An 18,018-nucleotide genomic window follows, 5' to 3' on the forward strand; every position below is an offset into this window, starting at 1 on the left:
TTGGCGGAGTTTGCATGGTGGCGGCGTTCTCCTTCCCTCCCGGCACCACTGTAATACATTTGGGATAATGGAAGGAAGGAGACAGAGTTGGCGTAGCTGGTAAGAGATTTTATTGAATCCAAAACACAAAGTAAAAGGACATAATAGTTAAAGTTGCCTCCTGGCACAATCGCTCGTTCTCTCTTTTCTTTTTTGTTTTTTTTCTCTCTAGTTCTCTCGTTCTCTCTCTCTTTTTTTTTTTTTTTTTTTTTTTCTTTCTCCTCCCCTCATGTTGGTTTTTATTCTCTTCCCGCCAATCACTGGAACAAGAGACATGTGTTTATGATCGTCCTTTGACCTACTTATTTCCTGCCGGTTTCCTATCCCTTTCTCTTCAGACTCCGCTAGACCACGCACCCCTCGCCACACCTTTCTTAATTGACTTCAAGATTTTAATGGAAATGTAATTTCAATACATTTCCAGTAGCTAATAAATTATTATTGCCAGTATCTGAAAATGTGTAACTACTCCTTAAAATGAATGATCTGTTCCACCTGCTCCTCCTGTAGGTCCAGCAGAGCCTGATGATGTTCCTGGTGGAGTCCCGCGAGCGCCTGGATGACATCCACAAACGGCGAGGTTGGCGGAGTTTGCATGGTGGCGGCGTTCTCCTTCCCTCCCGGCACCACTGTAATACGTTTGGGATAATGGAAGGAAGGAGACAGAGTTGGCGTAGCTGGTAAGAGATTTTATTGAATCCAAAACACAAAGTAAAAGGACATAATAGTTAAAGTTGCCTCCTGGCACAATCGCTCGTTCCCTCTCTCCGAGGTCGCACAATTCCTCTCGAGACCTCTCGATCGCTCACTCTCTCTTTGTCCAGCCGTACTCTCCTTTCTCCTCCCCTCATGTTGGTTTTTATTCTCTTCCCGCCAATCACTGGAACAAGAGACATGTGTTTATGATCGTCCTTTGACCTACTTATTTCCTGCCGGTTTCCTATCCCTTTCTCTTCAGACTCCGCTAGACCACGCTCCCCTCGCCACACCTTTCTTAATTGACTTCAAGATTTTAATGGAAATGTAATTTCAATACATTTCCAGTAGCTAATAAATTATTATTGCCAGTATCTGAAAATGTGTAACTACTCCTTAAAATGAATGATCTCTACAGGATTGGAGTCACAGCGTGGAATCATTTATGGGAAAAACCTCCATACATGAGCTGAATTCAACATTCCCGAAGCCCTGCTTAGAGATGCAAAGGTGAATGTCAACTTCGAATTTAATTTTGTTCACCTCTCCAAAATAATGAATTAAAACAGACCTTCTTGACCTTCATGACAGCAGTAGCTCCCTACTAAACATTAAAGAGAGTTACCAACTCAGGCCTATCCCCTAACACTTACACAGTTACATTTTCTCAAGAGCCATGATCATTGGGTTTCACAGACTACCAACTTTTTGCTTGCATTAAAAGGGCAGGGAAATGCAGCACATTGAATAAACCCGTTTCATTCTTGCAAAGTGAAAGTCATCACAGTTTGCGTAAACGCAAGGCTGCTGCTGAGGTCTTTGTTTTTCGCACTCACTTAACTAACTCTCAAAGAAAGTAACTCATGAAACATTCATACATATATGTGTAAATTTTGAGCAATTTGCGCGTAAAATGGATCTTAGGCATGTGAGCTCTCCGTTTATGCTGATTTGTTGAACATATATCAGACATTGATAAATAAATCGCTCAAAAAACAATGTTTTTGTAATGTTTGTTTTCCCTAATTTTACATCTCCCAGTAAAAATGAAAAAATGGACAACATATGCTACTTTTGTTTTTGGTAAATAAAATGAATGCCTGCGAGAAAACAAGCTGAATGAATGAACTTCCGGTCTCTGTCGCCATTTTGTGAAATAGGCGAATTAGTATAATTTCCGCCTCTTCACTACAGATATGCAAATTACGTATCTAGGAATGCTGGAATCCTCTGGACTTCATTCTCTGGTTTGGCAACATTATTGCATAAATGCATAATGCTTACCTATAAATTAATAAATTAAACTGTGTCCACCAAAGCGTTTTTAACCATCTGAAATAATACCTGGTGCTCTTCTGAAAATGACCAGCTGATGGCGCCTGAGAACGCGTTGGAAGCACTGCGCGTTTTTCCGGAGATGCGTTGGTTGCTGTGATTTGGATTATCCATGACAGTTACATGTTACTAGTGACTTATTTTAAAGAATATTACTGAATAGACCGTTATAAAAATGCAGTAACCAGCGATATTAACTTCTCCATTGTTGTGCATGATGGTTGATCAATGTAGTGTTTGTCCTGCTTCTCCTCCACTGTGGATGGACACCTGTGCAAAAAAGGACAGTGACGAGCTCTGCGTTTTACCCAACGTTAAAGAGTAAAAAATTAAAAAAAGATAGGGAAAAAGAACTCGTGAAATATCATTATGATACACAGTGCACCAAAATGAAGTGTCATCAGTTTGTCTAAAAGAATACAGAACGTTTGAATATTTTACTCACCATTTACATGTGGTGAGGTGCAGGTGTAAATTTATTTTGTTCCAACTAACATTTTGAAAATATGTTTTCAAAACATTTTCATGAATCCGAAAATTTACAGACAAGCAGTCAACATCTCCAAACGTAAAGGTCAACAAATCTTTCAACCACTATGAAAACACATGCAACTTTTTTATTGAAACATTAGAAATGGTATAAACATGAAGTGTAATGACATCATTTATAGAACAATATAAATGGGAAAGAAAAAACAAACAAACAAATAGAAAAAAATAAATGGGGTTTCAATACACATTAAGCATTACTACAAAAATAATACAAATAAAATGTTTTTATCCTTTGTTGTTATATAAAATTGAACCGCCTCATACAAATACAGCAATTCTGACAAAAAATATAATAATTCAAATACATTTAAAAATAAAACATAGTTTTGTTTACCCAACTATGATGACTTCCGCTTCCCGAACGTGGAAGTGTGAAATAGGTTCAATTACCCGCAGATGACATGTCAATGAATGAGTAGAAAACAATGTTTCCAAATACCTGTCACTGTTACTGGCTGCTTGGACATATGAACATGAATGTACCTTGTCTGTAAATATGCACTTATTTTGTTAGGCTGTGTGCTGCATGTGACAAATGAAGTATTATATCCATATAGGGATTTTGTCAGATGATGTTGCAGTTATAAATCAGGATTTAAGCAATTCAGTTGTCTTATAGTTGTTGCATGCCTGACAACAGAAAATTAGTAAATGACTAGAATTGAAAATCAATTAGAATCAAATCTTGAGGTACCAAATGATTTCCACCCTATACCTCCAATTTACTTTTGAATTTAGGAACTACAGGAAGAGGCCTGTGCATTTCTAATTCCCTTTGGAGACCTTACCACTGTTTAAATGAATAATTTAAACACAAAACTGAAATAGCAACGCTATGAGAGTCTGGAATTAATCATAAGGGTGCTGGGTTTTAAATAATAGTTATGTATGGAAGAGGTAGACAGTAAGGACTTTTGCTAGTGCACCATTCTGTGATCAAGCAAAGTCAAATACACAGATTTTAAAGTATTTGTTGACAGCAGACTTTAATATATTAACAGACTTGCTTGCTTGATGAAAAAAAGATGTATTTTTAATCAGTGACCAAGGCTGGATCTTGGATGAAAGTACCATGTTTCTTTCAACCCACAGGCAGATTTTTAGCCTGAGAGATCCCTCTGAAAGCCCTATCTATTTGAAAGGATAAATATTAAAATGGAGACTTGATTCGAGGATCCACTGTCCTAATACTGGGTAAAGTCAGACTACCCTTCCATTTGACAACTATGACTTTTGAGAGACTCCTTTCCAGGAAGGAGCATACAATAAGACAACAGCATTGCATCCCATGCGCTTGTCCTTTAAGTGTCTGTCCACATAGCATGACGAAACGTGTGTTCTTCAGCAAAGAGGACGTCCCAGTACAGTCATTTGGAAAGGTTGTCACTTCTCTGTGTCTTGTGTTTCCTCCCCCACAGGATAGCTGAGCATTTCTCAAACCTGTCTGTTTCTGTCTGTCACGGTCCCACCGTCTTGTTTATGAAATTCTAGTCGTGTGGTGGGATCGGGGCAGAGTTCTTGGGTTTTATGTGGGAAGACCATGAGATGTTTATGCCTCTCATGTGTTTTTCCAGTGTCTCGTCTCTGTTCCCGCCATCTCGTTTCCTCGTTATCCTTCCCTAAGTGTTTGATTACCCACACCTGCCCTGTGTCGTTATCCCTCGTTTGTGTTCCCTATATATACCCTCTTGTTTCTTTGTCCTGTGCTCGTTCATTGTTCTTGTTCCTGTCCGTACCAGCGTTCTGTTTAAATATTCCAAGTCAAATCAAGTCGAGTTTTGTAAGTCTGTTATTTATCGTTTGTCTAGTGTTGTTCAGTTTACCCTGTCTTAGTTCATCTGTGTTCTGTCTGCTGCATGTTATCTTGTTTTCTTGGTTTTCCCCCATCGTGGGTGTTTTAGTTTCTGTTTTTGTTTCTTTGTTAAAATAAAGTATCTGTTAACCCCTTCACTGCTGCCTGCATTTGGGTTCTTTCTGCCAGACCTTGACACTGTCACTAAACTTGGAGCCACCTGACCATTATGGTCAGGAATATTTCATGAGTCCCTTTCATACATCAATGATGCAGCATGGTGGCCTTGACTTAATCTCAGTGGTCTAAGGTAAGCGGGCACGGCGATCTTGGGACTGGTATGCCAAAGTGATGGCATCCACAATCCAGTGCGCCAATCTCTATTTGGAGACAGCCCTCCCCTGGTGCTGTCCCCCATAACAGACAAAGAGCTGCTCAGAGCTTCTAAAGCTCTGCGTGCGGTCCAAGTAGAGGTGCAGTGCGCGTACTGGACACAACATGTTGGAGGTTGGGTCTTCCTCCCCAGAGGGGAGTGCCTGCAGGTTCACCACCTGGTCCCGGAAGGGAGTGGTGGGAACCTTGATCACGTAAACGGGCCGGGGTCTCAGGATAACGTGAGAACTACCGGGCCCGAATTCTATGCACCTATGGGACACAGAAAATGCCTGGAGGTCCCCCACCCTCTTGATAGAAGTGAGCACCATCAAGAGTGCCGTCTTCATTGTCAGATGAGGAAGACTGGCGTCTCTGAGGGGCTCAAAAGGTCCCAAGAGGGTACAGAGCGTGGTCAAGGTGGATTCACCCTTCTCGTGCCCCTAAGGAACCTGGTGACCAGGTCATGTTGGCCGAGAGACTTACCATCCACGAGATTGTGATGAGCGGCAATAGCGGCTACATACACTTTCAACGTGGATGGGGAAAGGTTGCTCTCGAGTCTCTCTTGTAGGAAGGCCAACGTTGACCAGATCGGGCAACTCCGTGGGTTCTCTCTGCGGGAAGAACACCAGGATGAGAAGAGACGCTACTTATAAGCGTATAAACACCTAGTGGTAGGGGCTCTAGCCTGCAGGACGGTCTCTCTGACCGCTGGCAGCAAGCCACTCAAGGTCTCCTCCTCCTGCGTGCCCGTTGCACATGGCACCCCATCCCTGCAGGGAGGCGTTTGACGTAATCACGATGCACCTTGAACCTGCCCGAGTGGAACCCCCGCTCGGAGAAAGCCAGATCTGACCAAGGGGTGAGGGTGCGAAAGCACTGAGGCATCACCGTATTGTGCCTGGTGCCGGTGTGCCACGCCCTCCAAGGAACACGACTCTGAAGCCACTGCTGAAGCTTTCACATGTGCATCAACCCGAGAGGGATAACCCCTGTCAAGGACGCCCTGCCCCAGGAGCCTCTGAAATTTCTTCAGCATGACCGCTGACGTCCATCTGAGTATTTCAGACAGGTTAGAACCGACTGCTCGCTGGTGAGACGCGCTGACATATGGACAGAGTTCAGTTCCATACCGAGATAAGAGGAGCTCTGCGCTGGGGAGAGCTTGCTCTTTTCTCGGTTGACCCGAAGACCCAGTCGTCTAGGTCCGGAGCAGAAGGTCCCTGTGCGTATCGCACACCTTGCTCCCTGAGGGGAGCTAAGGCAGCCTCCAGGAGTTTGGAAAACACCCGGGGAGACAGGGCCAGACCGTAGGGCAGGACCTTGTACTGATACGCTCGTCCCTTGAATATGAACTGTTGGAACGGCCGGTGTCGAGGGAGGATGGAGACGTGGAAGTACACGTCCTTCAGGTCGATTGCCTCAAACCCGTCTTGATGACGAACTGACTCCAAGATGCGCTTCTGCGTCAGCATCCTGAATGGCAGCAGGTGCTTGTTCTGGAGGCGCAGATCCAAAATGGGGCGCAGCCCCCCACCTTTTTTGGGCACTATGAAGTATGGGCTGTAAACCTGGAAGATATCTCGGTTAGAGGGGCGGGTTCAATTGCACCTTTCGCCAGAAGGGCGGCAACCTTGGCCCAAAGCACAAGAGCGTTCTCCCCTCGAACCGAGGTGTGGAGAATGCCCCAAAACCTGGGCGGGCGCCTGGCGAACTGGATCGCATAACCAAGACGGATCGTCCTCTCTAGCCAGCGTGACGGGCTGATGCGCTCGTCAAGCGCCCAAGTACCATGACAGCGGAACCAGAGGTATGATCTGCTACACCGTTTCGTGGTTCGGTGGCTGACAGAGCGGTCACCTTGCACAGGGCGAAACCCTGGGGAGGTTGATGGCTCTGCTGACTTACCTGCCTGGTGTTACCGCCGGCCAACGCAACATCAAGTGGAGATTGCGGAAGGCAGCAAGAAGTTGTGTCGCCCAGCACACCGTCGTATCGAGAGTGCTGCGGGGAAGCCTGGAGAGAGAGAATCTCTTTTGACCCTAAAAAGGTGGGGGACGTGGCAGGTGGCATCCCGCTTCGACCCGCCGGCGATGACCTGGCCGGGGGGGTCCGGCCCGCTTTTACTCTCAATCCCCCGGCGATGACCTGCCCGGGGGAGTCGGGCCCGCTGTTACTCTCAATCCCTTGGCGATGACCTGGCCGGGAGGGGTCGGGCCCGCTATTACTCTTAATCCCACTGGCTCATCCCGTCAGGGCCGCTCTGTCTCCTAGGCGGGTTCCCAACGCGGTAGAAGTCCTCTCCCGCGGGGCTCTGAATCTCTGGCGGGCCGTCGCTTGGATGGCCCCAGTACCAGGGGAAGTCCGCTACCGAGAGGGAGAAATCCGCTGCTTCGCGTCGTAATTCCAGCAGTCTGGAAGAAATCTCGAAGAGATGGAGCACTTGACATGTACGTCATGCAGGTTCCGGAGAACAAAGGATGAGTGAATGGCCGCCGCCACCTCCCTTTTATACCCATATGCACGGGGCGGGGACTGGCGTGCGTGTGCCATTTGCCAAAGCCCATTGCCGTTTTAAATTCCTCTCAGAGATGATAGGTTCTCAAGATCAAACCCCAGTCTGTCTCTCAACACAACGTCGAGAGACCGACTGAAGGGGCACATACAGTCAGCTCTTGCGTGTTACGGACAGGCTTGGAAGGGTTGCCAGATTTGTGTAGCAAAATCATTCATTACAAGCCCAATGTCCCTAGTCCAAATAACAGAACTTAAATAAAATCATCTTCATAACAAAATAACAAAATCTTTCCATTCCTAACCTGCGGATAAAACAACCAGTAGCAACAGTTAAAATGTAACCCAATTTCATGGGAAAACCGCAGACTTGATAACACAGACCAACTCACACCGTTCCAATGTGGCAGACGACCTATGATAGCGGCAAATAGAAACAGCTGCTAATGCGGCATCTAGTTATTTATATCTGTGGCAACTATAGTTTTTGCTTTGATTTGTATTAAAACCATAGTGACTACAGATTTACTATGATCTCACCATAATAGCTATAGCTTAACTATATTATTTTTGGTAAGGGATAATGTACAGCCAGTCGGTTGTTTTTCCAGCATAAACTATTACATGGTCATGAGGTTTTGTATCACACTGAAGGGGTTTATTTTCCGATAACACCTGGCTGGATGTACGTTATGCCACTTATTACATGGCTTGAGTAAATTTTTGACACAAAATATTAATTTGAAAGATTTTGTTGTTAACAAATACAAACCTTCTGCAAGGAAAAAAGTTTCCTATTGTATGCCGTGTCAACACCAGACATGACACAATGTTATAACACATTAAAAAAGGTATATTTTCCTTGTTATTTAGAGTTTTTATCCACACCAGCCATAACAGCAATAGACAACAAACTACATTAGATTCTAAATTAGAAAACACTTTTAAATTGTAGCGTCTGATGTAATCACGTGTATGGCTGAAACAACTGTGTTCTTTACTCAGAACATTCATGAAAAATAACAAAGATAATACAATCACCAAAGAAAAACACAAGAGAAAGCAATAGCTTTACATTATAACTTACAATAGCCTACAGTAACGACAATAACCTACAGTACCAAAACACAAATAAAGGGGGGCTATTTATACACAACATGACACCTTTCACAATAAATTTAAGCAGGACAGTGTCCATGACAGTTATTTGACATGCATTTGGTCTTGGCGGAACCAAAGACCAAAGATTCTGTGTATCTCTGCACACAAAGAATATGCAGTACAGTAAAACAGGATCGATTAAACAGTTTTCAGCCCTGGCCTTGGCTGAGGGGTTGTCCGAAAGGAAACGATAGTGCTCTGAAGTGGGGCAAAAGTCTGGCCCCATGCGGGAGAGCTTGAATTAGAAACTGTAGGGCCATTGCCAACTGATGCAGTAATAAATGCAGCAAAGCTAAAGCTGAACCAGCAACTTAGAGAAGTTTGCATTAAAACTTCGGTTTTATCCTGTATATCACTGGATATCTTGCAGACTCATGAGTGACAGAAGGAGAAAAATGGCTGCTCTTGTATTCACTACTTTAAAGTGAATATATGGGCAAACTAACATAAGCTACTCTGCAAGGACAATGTAAATATTTCTATGATAGTAAGCAAAACCTTTGAATAATTTATGGAAGCAAAGTTAATTCTGTTTCATAATGTGTTCCCCTTGTGAAATTACAACACTGATGTTACTGTAGTACAACATCTTCTGCTTGTAAAATGCTTTGAACCACTTCTTTCATAATAGCAAAACATTGCATAAATAGTCGATTGCCTATGTCAGAGTAAAAGTTTAACTGTGAAACACAAGCCACTCTTCTGTGGCGTTTTATTGCACTGCTCTTTCAGCTTATTGAATTGCACAGCAAACAAAATATACAAATCAAAACAGCCTGCGTTGCAACTGTCCTTTTGAAAATGATCTTGTTTTCCGTGGAAGATAAAGTGCCCTGTGTCATGGTCCTGCCTTCTTGCTCAGGATTTTCTAGACTTGTGGCAGGATCGTGACAGATCCCTTATGTCTACTGGGGGGTTGCAACGTCTGGTAGCACTAGGTCCAGTTAGAGCTATGTTGGGAATAACTCCGGAGATACCCGGCCTAAAGGGCAGGGCTGCTCTGCCCAGCCCGCCCGCAGGAGGTGCTTGCTAGTGATGGATGGAGTGCCTGTTCTTCACCCAGTGGGGGAAGAAGGGAGGCTACTTTGTACGCTGACACCTTTAGGAGAAAGGGGGGAAGGTACTGTCATAGGCGTACACCCTACCGGCCGCCAGTCTTGCTTGATGCCTGCAAGACTCGAGCTGATACCGGTTTTACGTGGAGGCTGTAGGACCTCGCGAAGGTGATGGGTGTAGCCCAACCCGCAGCTCTGCAGATGTCTGCCAGAGAGGCGCCTCGAGCCAGTGCCCTCGAGGAGGCTGTACTCCGTGTGGAGATAGCTCTCACCCAGTGGGCGTAGGCGATCTTAGGACAGGTACGCCATAGTGACGGTGTCCATGATCCAGTGCGCCAATCTCTGTTTGAGACAGCCCTCCCTGCTGATCTCCAAAACAGACAAAGAGCTGCTCAGAGCTCCTGTGGCTCTGCGTGTGGTCCAAGCAGAGGCGCAATGCGCGTACTGGACACAACACGGATGAGGTTGGGTCTTCCTCCCCGGTGGGGAGCGCCTGTAAGTTCACCACCTGGTGTAGGGGGAGTGGTGGGAACTTTGGGCACGTAGCCGGGCCGGGGTCTCAGGATAGCGTGAGAATCACCGGGCCTGAGTTCTAGGCAATCTGTGGACATGGAGAATGCTTTTAGGTCCGCTACCCTCTTGAGCGCCAACCGGAGAGCCGTCTTCTTCGTGAGGTGAGAAAGAGCGGCATCTCCGAGGTGCTCCAGGACCGCATCAAGGTCGCAAGAGGGTACGGAGCGCAGGTGAGGCAGTAGCCTTCCCGCGCCCCTTAGGAACCAAATGATCAGGTTGTGCTGTCCTAGAGATTACCAGCAAATGAGTCGTAATGAGCGGCAATAGTGGCTCTATACACGTTCAGTGTGGAAGGGGAGAGATTACTCTCGAGTCTCTGGAAGGAAAGCACGTACCCAATCAAGCAACTCCGCGGGTCTTCACTTCGAGAAGAGCACCAGGATGAGAAGAGGTACCACTTATAGGCGTATAGTCGCCTAGTGGCCAGGGCCCTAGCCTGAGTAGTGGTCTTAACCGCCGCAGGGGGTGGGCCACTCAGGATCTCCTCGTTCCGTCCAGGGGCCAGACATGGCGGTTCCAGAGGTCTGGCCCGTGATGCCATAATGTACCCTTCCCCTGGGATAGCAGGTCCTTCGTCAGGGGAATCGGCCTGGGGGGAGCTGTCGTCAAGAGCATTAGCTCCGAGAACCAAGTTCGGTTGGGCCAGTATGGCACAACTAGTACACTGGATGCTCCTCTTCCCTGACCTTGCACAGGGTCTGTGCAATGAGGCTCACTGGGGGGAAGGCGTACTTCCGCTTGTCCCACGGCCAGCTGTGCGCTAGAGCATCCGTGCCGAGGGGGGCCTCGGGCGGGGAGTACCTTAGCGGGCAATGGGTGGTGTCCAGGGAGGCGAAGGGGTCTACCTGAGCCCGCCCGAACTGTACCCAATGAGCTGGACTGCGCAGGGGTGGAGTCGCCACTCTCCGTGAGGCGTCAACTGACGAGAGAGCACATCGGCTGTCTGGTTCAGGTCACCTGGGATATGTGTGGCTCGCAGGGATCTGCTCACCTGTGGACTCCACAGGAGGAGGCGTCGGGCGAGTCGTGTTAGCTGCAGTGAGCGAACGCCACCCTGGCGGTCTATATACGCTACGGCAGTTGTGCTGTCTGACCGGACCAGCACGTGCTTGTTCTGCACGAGAGGTTGTAGCCCCTTCAGTGCGGGTAGCACATCCAACAACTCTAGACAGTTGATATGCCTGCGCAGGCGGGGGCCCGTCCATCGCCCCGACACTGCTTGCCCGTTGCACATGGCACCCCAACCCTGCAGGGAGGCGTCTGTCGACCATGACATGTCTCGACCTGCCCGAGAGGGACCCCCGTCCGTAGAAAGGTCATTGAAGACCAAGGGGTTAGGGTGCGTCGGGAGAAAGGCATAATCACCATTCGCCTGCTGCCGGTGTGCCACGCTCTCCAGGGAACTCGACTCTGTTGCCAGTGTTGGAGCGGTCTCATGTGCATCAACCCGAAGGGTATCACCACCGTCGAGGATGCCATGTGCCCAGGAGCCTTTTGTGCCGGCTGACTGCTTGAAATATTCCAGGCAGTTTAACACTGACTGAGCACAGTCGCGCTGTAGTGGAGACAGAGTTGAGTTCCACACCTAAAAAGATGCTACTCTGCACAGAGGAGAGCTTGCTCTTTTTCGGTTGACCTGTGGTCCCAATCGATCTAGGTGCCGAAGCACTAGTCCCTGTGTGTACATAACAGATCTCACGAGTGTGTCAAATGAGCCAGTCGTTAAGATAGTTTAGTACCCGCACACCTCTCTCCCTGAGGGGAGTGAGGGCCGCTTCCACGATCTTCGTGAAGACTCGTGGGGACAGGGACAGACCGAAAGGGAGGCCTGTGTACTAATATGCCTGACCCTCGAAAGCGAACCGTAGGAACGAGCGATGACGAGGGAGAATTGAGACATGAGAGTATGCGTCCTTCAGGTCGATTGCCATGAATCCATCTTGACATCTGATAGATGCCAGGATGTGCTTCTGCGTGAGCATCCTGAACGGCAGCTTGAGTAGGTGCCTGTTCAGGGTACGCAGATCTAGCGACCCCCGCTCTTTTGGGGTTGATGAAGTACGGGCTGTAAATCCCGTTGAACATCTCGGCTAGAGGGATGAGCACGATCGCTTCCTCACCAGAGGGGTGGCGACCTCGGCCCGAAGCACGGGAGCATCCTTGCCTCTGCTGAGGTTGAGAGGATTCCCCGAAACTTGGGCGGGCGTCTGAGGAGTTGGATAGCGTAGCCGAGACTGACCGTATCCCGTAGTCACCGTGACGGTTTGGGAAGCTCTTGTCAGGCTCCCAGGGACCGAGACAGGGAGGCTAGGGGTACGTTCTGCTTCATCGACCTCCCGGGGGTGGTTCGATGGCTGGCAGTGCGGATCCCTCGCCGTGGGGGGGGGTCCCGGAGAGGAGATCGGCTCTGCAGTTTTACCTGCCTGGCGATGATGTAGCACAACGCACCATCGAATGAGAGTGCTTAGGCTGATGATTATCCTCGACATTGGGTCTTGCCGCAATGTCGAGTTGCCGAACACCGTCGTTTAGAGGGTGAGAGCGGCTGTGATAATACCCAGACGATGATGTGGCACAACGCACCGTCGATTGAGAGTGCTTAGGCTGCTGATTATCCTCGACATTGGGTCTCGCCGTGACGCAACGTCGAGTTGCCGAACACCGTCGTGTAGAGGGTGAGAGCGGCTGTGATAAACGCCCAGAGAGAGAGAAAACTCTTAGAAGTGGGCTGTTGGGACGGGGCAGGAACCGTCCCGGATCGACCACCAGCAATGGAATGGCTGAGGCACCGTCTGCAGGCTCGAACACCTCTGGAACCGCCGAGACGCCCAGTGGAAGTCGCCGCAGGAAGGGACAGTCCGCTGCACCATGTCGTAGAACCGGCAATCTGGAGTTGCTAAGTAGTAGCGAGAGTTGATCTTCATAAGCGAAGGCTCCGAAGAACAAAAGGTGAATGAATAAAGCACGCCGTCTCCCTTTTATACCCGGATTTCTGGGGGCGCAGTCCGGCATGCAAATTTCATTCACCAATTTTCATTGGCCTTTTCTAAGTAGTCGGAAGCGATTGAATCTGAGGGACGAACCCCATCTGTCGGTTCGACACAACGTTGAGAGACCGACAGAAAGGGAATCTAGGTTACAAATGCACCTGTTTGTTTGTGGTAATGTGTTTGTAAATGGAACAAACAGGAATAATGTTGAGAAATAACCTGCTTACATAGATATAATCAAAACACTCAGTGATCTACTTTCTCTACTCCGTGATGAAATAAAATAGTTTAGTAAGTAAACGGCTATGTGCAAGAAAACATTCATACAGTAAGTTTATCCCAATGTACAATGAGTAGTGCAGCACAAGCTTGAACTAGATTCTGAAATACATTTCTGAATAAATTTAAGTGGTGCTTGCCGTGGCAAAACTCGAACACTAATATGAGGCTGCTTGTTTTGGACTCTCGTTTAGGTAGGTATGTGAATGCTCATCCATTACGGGACTCCAGTAAGAAGTTTGACAGGAGACAGGGCAGTGTTCAACTCTTTATCTGAAGTCTTTAAATGTTTACAGCAAATGGCACAACATTGCTCCAATTGTACAGTGTATATGGCCACAAAGTGTTAAAGTCTGAGTAGGCAATCCTGTTCAGAAAAGTTTTTTGTAATGCTGGTTGAAAGTCTCTTAACACCCTGATAGCAATCAATAAGCAAAGTGATACATTGGTATTTTTATAATTATATAGTCTGTGAAAGGCGTAGGACCAAAAAACTTTGCCCAATCATTACCCTCGGTGCAAGGGCAATGATAGGTCATGTGTACATTTTCAGTCAACGTATCTTGCATCCCACTTCACATCCTGTTCACGCAGACACCATACGTCATCAGCGTGGTCGCATACGCTGTGCAGACACAGCGGGAGAATGTCAGGTAAACAGCTAGAACCTAACTTTCCCCTTGTTAAATGTGTGCAAGTTTGCAAGTGGCACTTGCAAAGGACGAAGTAAAATAAAGATCTAAGCCATGACTAAGAACGTTTAATCAGCAAAGAAGTGAAAGCAGAATTCCATTCACGAATGTATTCCGGTCCCTGACGGTTGTTTCCGGGGGTTTCCCGCTCGGTATGTTCGCGATTTTGTTCCGGAGGTTTCAACAGGAGATGGGTGTGAAAAATGCGGAAATCCTGGCCAAAACGGGAGTGTTGACGGGTAAGTTATGATTATAATCGGTGTTGCTTTTCCACGCTGGGAGCAACTACGGGAGTCAAGGGTTTCAAAGATGATGCCATGGTAACTTCTGGACAGGTAGGTACATGTTATGATTTGATTTTGATGGGTTTTGATTATGTGGCTTATGTAGTTTGTGCACCTTTATGTATTACATCGTCAACGTTAACTAGCGTCTAATGGGAACTATGCTGCATCGAATCCCGTTTTAAAGCTGTTGTTTACATTAGCGGTTTTTGCTATTGTAGTAATGTTATTTACTTTGTACTGTAACACGTTCTCACTGGTGAATGAGACATAATTTAATTGGAATTGATCCAAGAGCTTCTGGTTTGTGCACATTCATGTGTTTTGGAGGAAGCATGGCTTTGCACGGTGATTCGCATGGAGGGTGGGATCATGATTTCAGTGCTAGCAGGCTAAAGTTAGCATCTTACCAAATCATCTATTCCACCTTTAAATGTGGTCGTTATTAACACCTGAAGTAAATGGAGGAGCAAGTGGCTGGAGAAAGGGAAAGTAAACCGCAACTGCAGAAGCAGAACTACGCAGACATGGCACACTTTCATATTAAAAGTTATTTCAGTATACATGTACACAGGGAATTTAGAACACTACTCATATAATTAACTTTGCAATTAAACAAGCTACAAATGTGTTGATTTGTCGCATGTTTTATATCTATTAGTATACACACAGCATATTTGCTTACACAGATGAGTCAGAGTAAAATACAGGATTTCTTGTTTTGAAATGATTCATGAAATTCAGATTGCCTTTCATTCAGGTTGTATACAATTGGTCAATCACTCTCTCATGGGCAATGAGCCAAGCTGTTTTTTTATGCCTATGCTCGCATAAATAATTCATTCAAGCTTTTACAATTCAATATTCCCCTGGGGAGGTACAATTCTGAGATAGATTCATATTGTAATAACAGCAAAAATGATTACATTGCCTTTTATTTGTAGTGTTTGCACTACTTTTGATGGCCTGGAGTCATCATTCAAGCGCATGCACAATGTTGCTACCCAGTGATCATAAAATTCAAGTTTTTCTTTTTAAAGTAAACTATGACTAAAGTAATGTATATCATACGGAGACAAAGGGGTCAAGGTTTGGCTATTTTTGTTCCCTGGTGACCACATATTTGTAGTCCCAGAAACATTAGTCATAATTTATAATAGTAAATGTTTCACCAGATTTTATGTTGGAGAGCTTCTTACCCTTTCCTGGTATGCTTCTCATAAGAGGACAGTCATTAATCAATGACTTGGAACTCAATGCGCTTTTATTAAGCTATTTTCTGGTCAGTATGGTAAATATGGCCCTTTTCCACTGCTCCAATGTGATTTAGTCACATAGCATCTACGACCTAGGCGATTAGCTCAAAAAGTTATATGGTCCCACAAGCAAAAATGGCACATTTCACATTGCAAATTTCCAGTGGTTGCTGACCAACTGTCATTGAGATGCATCTCCTTGGCTGAGAACATATACCTGATTATCCAACCAGCATGTAACATTTTCTAATAGCACCTGTCAATTGATAAATAGAAACAAAAAATCAGAAAATTTCCTTATACTCTGTGATCTTCTCATCAGACGGAAGACCTTCATTTGCCTTTGCATATTTTATGCTCGCAGAGCCTAAGGCATCATGGTACAGAAACTGAGGGAGGAATTTGCCGAAGGCAGCGAAGAGCAAACTGTGAACCGTTCAAGCACGACTGTGCAATAAAGCGCTTTCTGATTTTTAATTATGGCAAAAATGGAAGATCATTATAATCCTTTGTTAGCTTAGTAGGCTAAATCACTTCCATTATTTTAATGCAGGGCGTTAACTCACCTGTTGCACCTGCTTTAGCATTCTGCTAATGTGAGGAAATGCAAATACGTTTTTCACAACTCTCTGCAAATTTCAAGTCAATACATTATTACAATTAGGGCAATGTTTGTAATGGAGACATGAATTATTCAGTGTGTGAATTGGTCTCAACTGAGATGCATCTCCTTGGCTGAGAACATATACCTGAATATCCAACCAACATGTAACATTTTCTAATAGCAATTGATAAATAGAAACAAAAAATCAGAAAATTTCCTTATACTCTGTGATCTTCTCATCAGACCAAAGACCTTCATTTGCCTTTGCATATTTTATGCTCGCGGAGCCTAAGGCAGGGGTCTTCAACTACTTTTCTTTGAGGGCCAGACTCCAAAAGTATAAATAGGATGCAGGGCCAGTTTTTTTTTACCATATCCTCATTTCTTCTGTTATTTTGTATTTCTGTTATTTATTTAGTTTTGTTCGTTTTTTATACTGTTTTTGTTGCTGTTACTTATAGGCCATATATTAAAACATGCACACAAATATTGCATCCAGTATTTGTGCCTTTTCATGATATTAAATTAAAAGGGATATTGTCTTTTTAACTGTATTTTATATTCCTTGATGCATTACTTTACCCAAAAATTGCTACTAATTTACTCACCCACAGTTCTCCAGTACATCCAAGATGTGGTGGCATTGTTTTTTCAAGAAGATATTTCTGAAGATATTTGGTTGAATTAATTAAAGTTAAATCAATAAAAGCAAAAAACGCAAATACATTCAACACAAAAGTAATCCCTGCCCCTTGTGACGTTAAATAAGCGTCTTATAAAGCGAGTCAATTGATCTGTGCAAGAAACTGAACGCTATTATCACATCTTCTGGTGAATGCCGATCGCATTCATGTGCCCCACGCACTTATACGGCAGATCCTTTGTATAGTGCGAGTTCTGGGGTTCTATTTCGTAAATATAGCCATTATTCATAATGAATGCAGTAATAAAAACAACACCGTTTTCCCCTTATCTGAGACAACCGTTCACGTGGTGTATCCTTCCTACAGTTAGCCTACTTTCATAGGGCACAAAACGCATTTTAGAACGCGACCTATTGCGCAAACCGATTGCCTGTGGCTGTGCAATGCATTGCTGATTAAAACGTTGTAAATAACATTAAGTTTTTTGGACAGACCGATCAAATCGCTTTATGAGACGTAAATCATTATGAGCCGCGGGAATTACTTTCGCTTTGAATGTAGCAGCGTTTTGGACTTTTAAAGATGCGGCGTCTCAGGAGGATGTGCATTTAAAGCACACCGTTCTTAAAGTCTCTCCACTTATTTGAAATGTTAAGGCGGGCCAGGTAAAGATGATTGAAGGGCCGCATTTGGCCCGCGGGCCGCCAGTTGACTAGCCCTGGCCTAAGGCATCATGGTACAGAAACTGAGGGAGGAATTTGCAGAAGGCAGCGAAGAGCAAACTGTGAACCGTTCAAGCACGACTGTGCAATAAAGCGCTTTTCTGATTTTTAATTATGGCAAAAATGGAAGATCATTATAATCTTTTGTTAGCTTAGTAGGCTAAATCACTTCCATTATTTTAATGCAGGGCATTAACTCACTGTTGCACCTGCTTTAGCATTCTGCTAATGTGGGGAAATGCAAATAAGTTTTTCACAACTCTGCAAATTTCAAGTCAAAACATTTTTACAATTAGGGCAATGTTTGTAATGGAGACATGAATTATTCATTGTGTGAATTGGTCTCAACTGTGTCCAGTAGGCACAATCAATAAGAGTTCTGCCGCTTTCAGCCTTGCAAAGTCTATTATACCATCTAATGCAGCTAAGTGGCTTCTGAGCAGAGAAGCAATTTC

At 45.3% G+C, this 18,018-nt stretch overlaps 1 long non-coding RNA gene across 1 annotated transcript in view; it reads left to right on the forward strand.

Annotated features, from left to right (window-relative positions):
• Window positions 1–305: 305 nt before the first annotated feature.
• Window positions 306–18,018, forward strand: part of LOC130547424 (uncharacterized) — a 26,476-nt gene continuing 8,763 nt past the window's right edge. Inside the window, exons 1-2 of the long non-coding RNA XR_008961880.1 lie at window positions 306–719; window positions 1,154–1,245. This is a non-coding gene — a long non-coding RNA (uncharacterized LOC130547424). The remainder of the gene's footprint in view (window positions 720–1,153; window positions 1,246–18,018) is intronic.

Source organism: Triplophysa rosa, linkage group LG23 (genome assembly GCF_024868665.1).
Source record: "Triplophysa rosa linkage group LG23, Trosa_1v2, whole genome shotgun sequence".
In the NCBI taxonomy this organism is placed as follows: Eukaryota; Metazoa; Chordata; class Actinopteri; order Cypriniformes; family Nemacheilidae; genus Triplophysa; species Triplophysa rosa.